We start from the raw sequence: 12,420 nt of genomic DNA on the forward strand, positions 1-12,420 counted from the left end.
AAAAAGAAAAAAGAAAAGAAAAGATTTTTTTGGTGTGATTTCCCATTACCCACAGATTTCAGTTCAGGATTCTTTGAGTGCCATGTCTGTTTCATAATGTCAAAAGTTGTGTATCAAAATGTCTAGCGTTAAAACAAACCCATATAGAATTTGCTAGTAAAATAAGTCCATATTTGTTGTTTTTTACAATGCAAGGGATTATTTCCCATCTTCTCAAATTGTCTAACCTAAACAAAAATAATAATAAATAAGAAAGTATATACATTTATGTTCAATTCAGATAATAGACTGCTTCTTTAAAGTCCGTATTAAAGCCTTATATAAACGCACCTTAAACACAGGCTGTGTGTGGTGTGGGGGGAACACAAGGATTATAGTATTAAGCATTACTTTGCTGGAGAACCAAAAGTATTTTTTCATCTATTGTTTCAATTCAACCGGCTGCCTAGCACAGACACCTTCATCCCACACGGAAGTGCTGTGAGATAGCGTTGCCCCTAATTCCTCTAGTCCAACCCCTTTTTGTCTGAATCTCGCCCCTGATTGGTGAAAATATCATCCCCTAGGCATTTCATTGGCTGAATGCTTGCCTTTGCCAATCTGCTATTGGTCAGTTGTGACTGAGAACCCTCACCCCGCTTTGTGCCGCTGTCTGGACAGCAGCAGGGGTCTGGAGAGTGGGAGGAGGGAGAAAAACCAAAGAAAGGACAAAATGAAACTGGATGAGCTGAGGGGTGGCGGGTGGGGGCAATAAAAAAGAGAGGGGAGACAGAGGGAGGAACCGAACCAGGCAGCCAAGAGAGGCAGCGAAAAAGGGGAGGGAGCAAAGAAGGTTACCTCATCTAGAACTGTACACACGGTGCAGGGGAGAAGTTGTGGGAAAGTAAACAGGACAGGAGGTTTCCAATCTGTGTTCAGCCACTTGCAGCCCTCACAGGAGACTATAAAGATGAGTGTGCTGGAACTGGAGCTGTGGTAAAAGCTGAGAGTTTATGGGAGGCTACCAGGATTAAAGGGTCATCAGGGAGTGCCTGAAGCTTCTCGGAGGACACACTACTGAGGACAAGGAGGTGAGAGGCATATTTGTTGTGTTCCAAATAGGTTCTCCCTTTCCTTGTCTTATTTTTTTTATCCTTTTATTCTGTCTCTTCTCCTTCTCACTCCCCACTCTCAGCATGGTTAGCATGTTGCAAAGACAGCAGCTTTGTCCAAGAGGGCTATTGATGGAGTGGAGTTGGGGGTGGGTGTGCTGGTTTGTGCCTCTCTGTCCGGCACTTAGAAGGGCAGCTGAATGGACAATGTGGAGGAGAAGAGCAAAGGATGGGAATGGTAGATACCTGTGTGGCCCTTTGGCAGAGTACACACCATCATGGACGATTAAACCTGAGCCTGCCTCAAATAGCCAGCAGGGATACAGAGGATGAGGCCTTGTTATGATAGCATTTTCAGAGACAGACACCAGGAAGGATGAGAGAGGAATTGGTGGCTCAACCTAGATCCAAAACACCTACTAGCTGGGGTTTTTCTCCAGTGCCTTCAGCTATAAAAAAGAGGCCTGATCCCGGCCTAAACCATTCCAGTTTGACGGTTGCTTCCCGGCGTACAATGGCCCCTTCTGGGATGGATTTCACACTGCCTCTATACTCTCAGCAGAATAGAAAGGGGACACAGGAGGGTGGAGGGTTGCAGTTGGGGGGCCTAAGGGACCTCTGACCAACTAATTTGCATTTTGTGCTAGGGCTCTGTTTCTGCTTCACTGGCCGGATGTCCAAGGCATTTTTTTTAAAGAAACTCTATGGGCTCACTGTATCCGATCTTTTTTCTCCTTAGTCACAGTCCAGCACTTCCAACAGACATTAGAAATCCATTCATGCATGTCTTTAAACTACCACAAAGACGTTACTATCAGTGGACACCCTCTTCATTTTGCCAAACATTCACCCATGAAACTTGCACACATGCACTCACACAGTGTACACATGTAAGGCCTTCAGACTGAACTTAACAATAAGCCATTTGATAGTGGGTACACGCCTCCCAAATGTTTACCGGTGTACTGTATCGCACACTGACTACATTCCCTTGGGATGTGGTCAAGAATTAGATAATTAACTAGTAGAACACATTCAGAACTGTTTGGATGTAGAAGCTTATCTGAAGTATTTTGTAGTCACACTAATGTCATGTTACCCAAACATGTCTTATCTTATTTCCTGTTAGCTCTTTTTGATAACAAATTCTATAGCCAAGTCAACTTAACAAAATTCATTAGCCTTCATTAGCGTAATTGCCAACAACATGTTTAGTAGGTTAGTTAGTGATTCTAAACTGACTATTTTTGCAAAAGGCAATTTCATGGGCAGGTGCAGGCAATTCCTTCATTATGTCATTGTCAATTGAACAAATAAAGAGCCTGGAGTTGATTTGAGGTGTGGCACTTGCATCTAGAAGATTTTGCTGTAAACAGACAACATGCGGTCAAAGTAGCTCTCTGTGCGGGTTAAACAAGCTTTTCTGAAGCTGCTAACGGACAGAAAAACAGAAACAGAAAAAAACCTATCTGAGAAACTGCTACAATATTAGGAGAGGCAAAATCTACAGTTTTGTACATCCTAAGAAAGAAAGCAAGCACGGGTGTACTCAGCAATGCAAAAAGACCCAAACGTCCACGGAAGACAGCAGTGGTGGAAGATCGCAGAATCATTTCCATGATGAAGAGAAATCTCTTTACAACAGCCAACCAAGGGAACAACACTAAACTCCAGAAATATGCAGTCAAAATGATTGGGTGGTGTTTCATTATATAGATGGACAATTACCCAAAACATACAGCCAAAGGAACCCAGGAGTTTATTGAAGCAAACAAGTGGAATATTCTTAAATGGCCAAGTCAGTCATCTGATCTTAATGAGTATCCATTTCTCTTGTTGGAGCCTAAACTTTGGACAGAAAGGCTTACAAATAGACAGCAAATTTGTCCAACTACCTTTGAGCCCCTGAAATGAAGGTGTTGTGTTTATAATGCTTTAGTTGCTTATATTTTTATGCAATCTTTTTGTTCAACCCTCTAAATTAAAGCTGAAAGTCTGCATTTCAACTATGTCTTGAGTTGTTTAATTTAAAATTCATTGTGATAATGTACAGAACCAAAATTATAAAAAAAAGTTGTCTCTGCCCAAATATTTATAGACCTAACCGTAGTTGGATCAGGTGACCCTGAATCCTTCCTTAGTTATGCCGCAATTGGCTCAGGCTGTTGGCAGCTTCCCATGATGCCCTGAGTGTTTGTTCTTCGTTCACCTCTTTTCACTTTCTGTGTTTATACACTCTGACAATGAAAGTTTGCCCTGTTACTTTGAGCTGCATAACTCTGTGTTTATGCATTTAATCATTAGTTGTTAAACTCAGGCTCACTTCCACAGTCTGGGTTTTGTCCAGTCTTCCTCCCCTCAGCCCCAACCAGATAGCTGTCCCTCCCTGTGGCTGGTTCTGCCAAAGGTTACTTCATGTTAAAAAGGAGTTTTTCCTTCTCACTGTCACCAAGTGTTTGTTAATAGGGGATCCTTTAATTGTTGTGGCTTTTTCTGTGTTATTGAAGTGTCTTTACCTTGCTTTATTAAGTGCCTCGAGGCAACTATTATTATGATTTGGCATCATATAAATAGTATAGAATAGAGGTGAAATTAAACTTTTGAGCCATAAGGAAACATTTGTTTGAAATTCAGTGAAATTGAATATGTTTATTAATTGTCATCTTTTGATATACTAACCTTCATCGGTCACAGTAAGTGTCAAAACAAAGATAATGCTGGCACTCACTCAAAAGTTCTCTTAGTGTGGGAATATCTTTTTATCTTGTTTTTGCTTCAGGAACTATGAAAGGAAATGTGAAGTTTAAAAAGCTTTGACATAAAGCATTAACAAACAACCAGTGTTGGTTAAATTAAGGTAGGGTTTTCAGGGTCTGACCCTGACAGTCTTGGAATTTCTGATTAGTAGTTTCAGTCAGAAATATAATTTCTCATACAGGATCTGGGGTTTTAAGGATCGCCTTTTTCCCCTTTGGTTTCAAAGTGGATTTTTTTTAAGGGGGGAGTTTTGCATTTATTTGGAGTGTAGAGTAGACAGGAAAGGAGGCGAGAGCAGGGGAAGATGAGCAACAAAGGGCCGTGGGTAAGACTTGAACCCATGCTGCATTTCAGCCATATGGCATATGGTCGCCTGCTCAATCGGTGAGCTGAACTGGAAAATAGATTTTTTTAAAACTTGATTTGACTGATGTAATTGTGCGAAAACAACTGTGTTCTTTAATTTAGCAATTCAGCAGCAATGTGGTGGTACTTTGAAGTCTCTTTATGTACTCTGTGAACTATGCTATATGTTCTCGTGTATTTGGAACTGCTGACGGTACTGACAAAAAAGCCAAAACATCAAATCTGAGTAAAATAATTAACTTGGTGTCTTGTTCCAAACAGAGGTATGCACCTATTCTTTTCACCCCATAAACTATTTTCATCTTCAGCATCTCACTATTTACACTTTTTAAAAAATCTTCTATGTTGTTTCTGCACATAACTGCTAAGTTATGGAAGTATAGAGATCTAATTTTGGAACGTAAGAAACGCTAGGAACTAAAGATTAGGGCACCCTGACCTCTGTAGTATTGACTAGTCTCTTTCTGTCAGATCTAATGAAACTAAGATTTCAATTAAATTACATGTTTAATGGAATTGCAGGAAGGTTTAAGATAAGATAAGATAACCTTTATTAGTCCCACACGTGGGAAATTTGTTTTGTCACAGCAGGAAGTGGACAGTGCAAAAATTAGAATACAATAAGAATAAATACAGTACACAACTGTACAGAATAAAATACTATATACAGTAGAATAAAATATACAATAAGATAAAAATAGAATACAAATGCTATATACAACTGAGTAAAAATACAACGATGCCAGAAAAGATTATTGCACTTAGTGTTATTGCACATGTGTGGATGTGTGTGTTAGATCAGTTAAAGTCTTTGTTGTGGAGTCTGACAGCAGTGGGGAGGAAAGACCTGCGAAATCTCTCCGTCCCACACCGTGGGTGCCGCAGTCTCCCACTGAAGGAGCTGCTCAGTGCTGTCACAGTCTGCTGCATGGGGTGGGAGATGTTGTCTAACAGTGATGACAGCTTAGCCGCCATTCTCCTGTCATTCACCACCTCCACTGGGTCCAGAGGGCATCCTAGAACAGAGCTGGCCCTTCGGATCAGCCTGTTCAGTCTCTTCCTGTCCCCGGCAGAGATGCTGCCGCCCCAGCAGACCACACCATAAAAGATAGCAGAAGCCACAACAGAGTCATAGAAGGTCTTCAGGAGTGGGCCCTCCACTCCAAACGACCTGAGTCTCCGCAGCAGGTACAGCCTGCTCTGCCCTTTCCTGTAGAGGGCGTCTGAGTTATGAGTCCAGTCCAGTCTGTTGTTCAGATGAACACCAAGGTACCTGTAGCTGTGTGTTAATTGCACTATTATTAAAACAACTTCTTGAGATTTCGTAAGAAAACCAAAGACATTCTTTCATTTGGGAGCACATTTTCATATGTGATCTCTGATTTGATTGGCACATCAAAAGAGCAGCCACCCCTGTTTGTCACTGACAATGACAGTTTGCCTTGTTACTTTAAAGTGCACAATAGCAAACATCAAACAAACACAATGTCAAATCTAATGCTAAAGGCAACAGCAGACTGCAGAAATCTAAGAAAGTTGCTGCACATATCAAAAACTGAATTGTCTGAGATTGTTTACATAAGACATTTTAGATTTAACTAAGTGTAGTTACTGTTGTTGTTCTGTGGTCCCAGTTGCTGTTTTTATTGTTACGCTCTAGCCTGGAGCAAGATCAGATAGAAGAGACTGACATCTACTTGGAACTCAGAGGAAAGCCACTGAAGAGTTTTTATTGGCAACAGGGAATTATTCCCGCTACATTTGGATGCTCCAGCATTAGTCTGTACTATCTTTAATGTGCACAAAGAACAAATCAATAAAACACTTACAGCATACATCATACAAGCTCATAATAGCACTTCACACAGGGATTTTTTTTGAGCATTTGATGTTACTGGAGAATTCCCCCTTATGTATCAGACAACTTTGATATTTAGAAACACTTGTGATAAATGTTATGATCTTTCAGGCGTGTCTTTTTTGATGATTATATGCATTATATTATTATAGACATTGGAGACATTGAATCTAAAATGCAAAGAATCTTCTTCCTGGTTTCTTATTAGTTTTTGCATATTTGTCATACTTACATGCTTCAGATCATCAAACAAACTTTTAGACAAGCATAAACAAAGATAATACAAAACCCAGTTTATAAACACTGATTTCATTTACTATGGGAGAAAAGCTATTAGTGGTGCAACTGATCAGAACTCTCACGGTTCTGATCGGCTCACGGTTTTAAGTCACTGATTGGATCAATTTTCGGATCAACAAAAAAAGACAAAAATGTAACATTTACTTAGTGAAGTATTTTTTGCCTGTTAAAAACATTAAACTCAATACTTATTCCACGAAATTATATTAAAAAAATGACTGTACAATATAGGGCTTTGCATCTATTTTATTTATACAGTGTCAAATTACAACAACAGTCGCCTCAAGGCGCTTTATATTGTAAGGTGGACCCTACAACAATACATACCGCTCATTATATCGCACTCCGCTGTGACATAATGAGCTGTCACGGTCACGTAGCTTTCCGTTGCCCTGGAGATCCACCCATTTGTAGTTGGGCAACAGAAGATGCCTGGGACAGTTCAGCCATAACTTTAAACTTTTCCTGCTCATACATGCTTGGAATGATCTTGCCACTAAAGTGGACGCATAGCGTGGCTCAAGCGCGTTAATCATAGTTTAAACCCCGTGTTTCGCACAACGGAATACGGCTTCCCGTCTACAGCTAAACACCCCAAAAGCTTTTGTAATAACTTTAGCCCGGTCGGATTGGGCAGGAAAGGGCTGCTTGAATACCGCAAACTCCTCTGCTCCTCCACTTGGACCGCTAGCGCTGACCATAACTATCGTTTGACAGACCCACCACGCGCACCATACACATACTTTTTTTCTTCTTTTTTGAATCTTCGGATCATGTGCGTGCCGCACCCTTGCAATCAAGTGTTAGCAATAACTGACCATGAGTCTTTCACATCACTGCAGAGGAATTTTGGCCCACTCTTCTTTACAGAATTGATTTAATTCAGCCACACTGGAGGGTTTTTGAGTGTGAATGACCTGTTTAAGGTCGTGCTTACACAAATCTTGGATGAAATTCCTTTTTTTATAGCATGTATACGGAGGAAATATATCAACATTTGATACAGGCAATGTCTTTGGGCCTTTGTTTTCTAACAAATTGTATTGTAAGGTGAATAACACCATATTGATTAAAATGTTCCTCTAGACCTTTGAGTAATTGCTTTCATTCACTTCTAATAGCTGACTGCAGGACTTATTGAACTTAACCTTTCCTACATATGTTTCTGTCAAATCCTCCAACTAGTGACGTATTATTAACCTCACAGGTAAATCAAGGCATATAGAGACACCCAGATTACACATAAAATCATCAGTAATGGTTTTGCAAAAGAACAGGTGAAAATAAGAGAAGGGAATTAACATAGATACTACAGTAATTTGGGCTAGTTTGAATTAATCAACAATCCATTTCAAGCCTATGCAGGTACAGCAGTCAGTCAGTCTTACACATTTTTGCAGATATTTTATACTTAACATACTTTATGTTTTGGTTAAAAAAAACTACTTCATGGATCAGGATATTCTTCAGCATTTGAACAGTAAGGGACACACTTGTCTTGCCCACTATTGTGCTGTGTAAACAAATGGGATATGGGGAAGTCACAGTTAGTCCTACTGTTTTGTTTCCTTGATTAATGTGACATCACCAGCAAATGTGCTGTTGTGAGCTGACATTACAACCAAATCTCTGTACAGCAGAGGGCATATGAAGGCCAAAATGGTTCTTGAATGAATAATACATCCCCATATGTCTGAACAGTGAAAACATGACAGCAGATCTGGGAGAAAGTAGGAATAAACGATCAAAAATCTGTAAAAATAGCCCTCTTATCATATTGTGCTTACAGTGTGTTATTGTATTACACCTGGCCTTTGGCACAGGCGCCTTGTGAATCTCTCGTGATCATTCATAAAGTATAAACCAATAAGGCTTATCTTCTGGGTTCAAAGTCTTTGGTAGGGCAAGTCTATGTGTAAGCAAATCCATGAAATCCACAAATGTCTGTGAACAGCCTCCCACTCAAATTGTTACACCTTTTGACAGCCAAAGAAAGACATATTCCGTTTGTTCTCAAAGAACTGTTTGCAGTTACTAAATTGGCCAAGTCACATTTATATCTCCTGATAGGAAGTCCACCGGGATGCTGAAGAAAAGATGAAGAAGGAAGGAATGCCAGCGGCAGAATCATCTCTGCCTGGCACTGTTTGTTCCTGTCAATGGTCTGCTAGTCTCTCATTGTCTGCTGAGTGTTTGTGTGCCACTTTCTGTAAAGGAAAACCCTAAAGTAGTGGTGCTCTCAGTGACTCTCTGTTGGATCTTTCCAATGCTGTTTATTCAGTCATCACCAGCTGCTGTTCTTTGCTTTTGTCTATAGATATGTACAACATAGTCAGCCACTGACTGTTGGCTGTGAGGTTTATCTGTATTTGGTCTAGTACTAAATATGAAGCCCAGCAGTTGTTTTTTGTCTTCTAACTTTAAACTCTGTGATTTAATTTAATTTTTAAAGAAAATTATGCACCCTTACTGCTTTGTTAAGCTGTTAAGTAAACTGCAATAGAGAGATGAGATGGAATCGTGGAGCACAAATTGGATGCCAGGGACCCACAAGATTTCACTCCGTAATCAAAGACAGCACACTTTGAATGGAAATAAAATGCAGACGAGAACAATACTAAATATGCAAATCCAACAACTGCCACATTTAAAGTACGACAAGGTTTCAGCTACAAGGTACTCTGTAAATGTGTGTCCTGGCACAGCCTAAAAAAGACGCATTTTGCACTTTCCCTGTACACATACATCCCTCCTCTCATTACCACATTTGGTGCACAGTGAGGGAGTTTTCAGAGCCCTATGTAGGTCAGGGACAGGGTGTGTAGGAGTTGGTTTCATCTCTATTCTGTGATGTATCTCATTTTCCCCACAAGAATAGCTTTCACAAGCTTGAATCTTTTTGATGGCTTGTCCAAATGCTTTCTTTCAAAGAAAGTTTGCTCAGAATACCTGTCATTTTAATTCTGAGGGGGCTACTTCAAGTTAAAGATTCTGAGTTGCGGTTTTCTATTAGTATTCACAAGCAGAACCTTTGTTTAAACCACCAGCTATCCTGTTGTCTTGAATTAATTCATAAACATCAATATTTCCATTGTCATTCATGTGTTGGCTCAGACCAAGTCTATAGTGAAGAAATGAGAATGATTCTCCATCCAGTAAGGCTTTCATCTGTGGAAGCACAACAGCAGAAACTTTCCAGTGAACTTAGTGTTAAGCTTGGCTGATGTTTATTTTTTCACTATTTTATATTTTTACCCTACTGACATTTCAGTCTGGCATGTGTATGATAAAGATGGTGAAATTTACATTCACCTAAATACATACATACATACATACATACATACATACATACATACATACATACATACATACATACATACATACATAAATAAAATGAACCAGTATAAAGGAAAGGTATGAACAGTGGGCAGACTAAATGATTGAACTTTTCTACTTGGCTAGCTGACACCAGATAGGCTACTATGTTAAACTATAGGGCTGTTATAATGATATATATCGGATGATGATATAAAAACATCTATCGTTTCATTTTAGCTATCGTTTGTTTCGTGGTGTCGCAAAATAAAATGTTTACGGCAATATTTTTTTCATCGTTTTGATGGTCACTGTAGTGGCTATATTAATTTCTTAAAGTTCTCTTTCTGTTATATTTTATATAACCACACTAGGGACGGACAAGCGCCTGTTTTTATGCGTTGTGGTTAGCAACCACGACGGTAACACCATCGCGTGTCCGCTTGTTTATGTTCCACATAAACCTTTCACAATAAAGCTCAAGATCCTGTTGAGACTTTTCAAAATAAACGGAATCACGTGAAAGAGCAGATTATTTACGGATGAGAATTAAAAAAGAGCCGCCAGGTGCTAAAAAATAAACCTTAGACTCAAACGTTAGAACAGGCTTTTCCCCGCAGCACGCCGTGTAATAAATACTCACAAAGAAAACGGCGGCCTTTACAACTTATGTCTAAAAATGTGTAGTTTCATTCCCGCAAGACGAGCTGCCCGAGATTCACAGAATTTACAGAAAATTTTACATTTTTGTGATTTATATCGTTATTGGACGATAGAATTCTTATATCGGGATATGAGATTTTGGTCATATCGCACAGCCCTATTAAACTAATTATGTTATCAGGTGCTACAGTCAATGACTGGCACTGTACCCCAACAGTTCCCCTCCCCCATTATAGCTATAAACATGAATACTGAAAAGTATAATGGGGGGGTCTGTCCAAGCCTTTCCAAAAGGGTCACTGTTGACCACTCAGCTGAATTCTGCTGACATACTTTTTCAACTGTAAATAATACTAAGACATTCAGTTTCATAAAGAAAAAGTTAAACACCATTGCTGATAAGTTATTGCAGTAACAACCCAGCTCATGTTCATTATTTGGGTAATAGTAGCTCAGTGCTATCACTTAGCTTAACTTAGGAAGACACTGATTTCGGAGCACATGAGTGTATGCAATTCAAACTTTGGGAAGTACCTCTCATAAGAGGTCATTCATCAGCTCATGAAGCCGTAGCTTTAAAGCATGATCTCACTTAAAAATTGTCAAACAAACGGAAAAGTGTTGAAGAGATTCTTTGCTGACAGTCAGTGACCCCAACTGTTCCAGTGTGTGGTGCGTTTATTAGCTGACTTCTGCACCTTGAGAAAATGTGTGTGGTTGCATAATGGTTCCTGATGTGGTTTTATAATGTTCTTTTTCTGCTTGCATTTTTTTGTATTTGTGTGTAACGCCCAGAAGTGGTCGAGTGTACATGTGTGAATGTAAGTGACACTATCAGTGTAAGTCTCCTTTCTCTCTCCCTGTGAGGTTTTACTCTCTTTAGTCGCAGCTTTCTAAAACAGTCCACAAAGCAGTATCTGTGTTGGCTAGCTCACCTTTATCACTCAGAATACCCCCCCAATTTTATTAGGTACACTTTAATTCTCACAGTCTCACATTTCAACAGGTAGCTAGGCTCGGTTAAATTTTCCACCACCATCCCTCGGATGGCATTTTCATGTAGGAATGTACATTGCGTGACCTTAATACAGGTCATGGAATCCAGTATCAATTTAGTAGAACGAGGAGGGTCTTTTAAAAAAATGTTTTTAAAAGGGATTTCTAAATACACCAGCATAATGCAATACTGTGATATTGCACAAACCCCGTTGAAACATTCATGCATTCCTGCTACTTCTTTCCTTAAAAAAATCCTCCTTTCTTTTACAAAGAGATACAGCCATAGGCTACACAGCCATGATCCAAATGTCTAGTGAATTAATCAGTACCTCACTGCAGTGACGAATGTAGAAACAATGCTTTTGGAGGACAGAACAGAAGTTTTTTCATCCACAAAAGAGTCATTGTTGAGTTGACCAGGGAGTGGGCCGAATGGAGAAACTGTGTATGTGGTACAGAGGTTGTGAAAGAGGTCAAAGGCTGTGTTGGCATGCAGTTGTTAACAAGCAGAGAACCAGTTTCTGAGGAAAGGCTTGTGCTCTCTATTAAATTGTTCTGTTTTATGTTAATTTAAATACCCACAAATGTTAGCAATATTCCAACATTTTCCTAAAACTATTGTTAAGTTTTGGGGACTTGAATCAGTCCTTGTGTTCCTTAAAAAACACTTCCAAAATCACCATTTCCAATCTCTACAAAAATGCATGCTTAACTTTATCTAACATGAGGTAAGTCAGATGAATCAACACGATAGCTTCTTAAGTTAGTCTACGGCCTTCCTCTGCAGAATATCCTGTGTTCCCAGAAGCAATGTTTTTCCTTTTTTTTTTTAGCAGCAATGCAAAGAGTGAACTATAATAAAACACCAACTTAAAAACACATTCAGTTATTTTGTGTTATTTTAATTACCCGAAAAGGAAAATGGACAGAAGAAAGAACAAAATAACACTCTAGTGTTCACGTTGGTATGTTATTGGTGTTTTAAGATTACAATGAAAACTAATGAACCTACTCTTCAAACACATTTGCTTTAGGATTGAAAGCCATCACTAAACCAGAAGCACAGCACAA

The 12,420-nt window shown here is 39.4% G+C and overlaps 1 protein-coding gene across 3 annotated transcripts in view; it reads left to right on the forward strand.

The window, feature by feature from the left end:
* Positions 1–872: 872 nt before the first annotated feature.
* Positions 873–12,420, forward strand: part of arhgef10la (Rho guanine nucleotide exchange factor (GEF) 10-like a) — a 113,348-nt gene continuing 101,800 nt past the window's right edge. For all 3 annotated transcript variants that reach the window (XM_085353418.1, XM_085353420.1, XM_085353419.1), the window contains exon 1: positions 873–1,070. The gene's annotated coding sequence lies outside the window, so the exon portion shown is untranslated. The remainder of the gene's footprint in view (positions 1,071–12,420) is intronic.

The sequence above is a fragment of the Diplotaxodon limnothrissa genome, linkage group LG5 (assembly GCF_057381915.1).
Source record: "Diplotaxodon limnothrissa isolate DT_005_m linkage group LG5, D_limnothrissa_male_GT1.1, whole genome shotgun sequence".
Classification (NCBI taxonomy): domain Eukaryota; kingdom Metazoa; phylum Chordata; class Actinopteri; order Cichliformes; family Cichlidae; genus Diplotaxodon; species Diplotaxodon limnothrissa.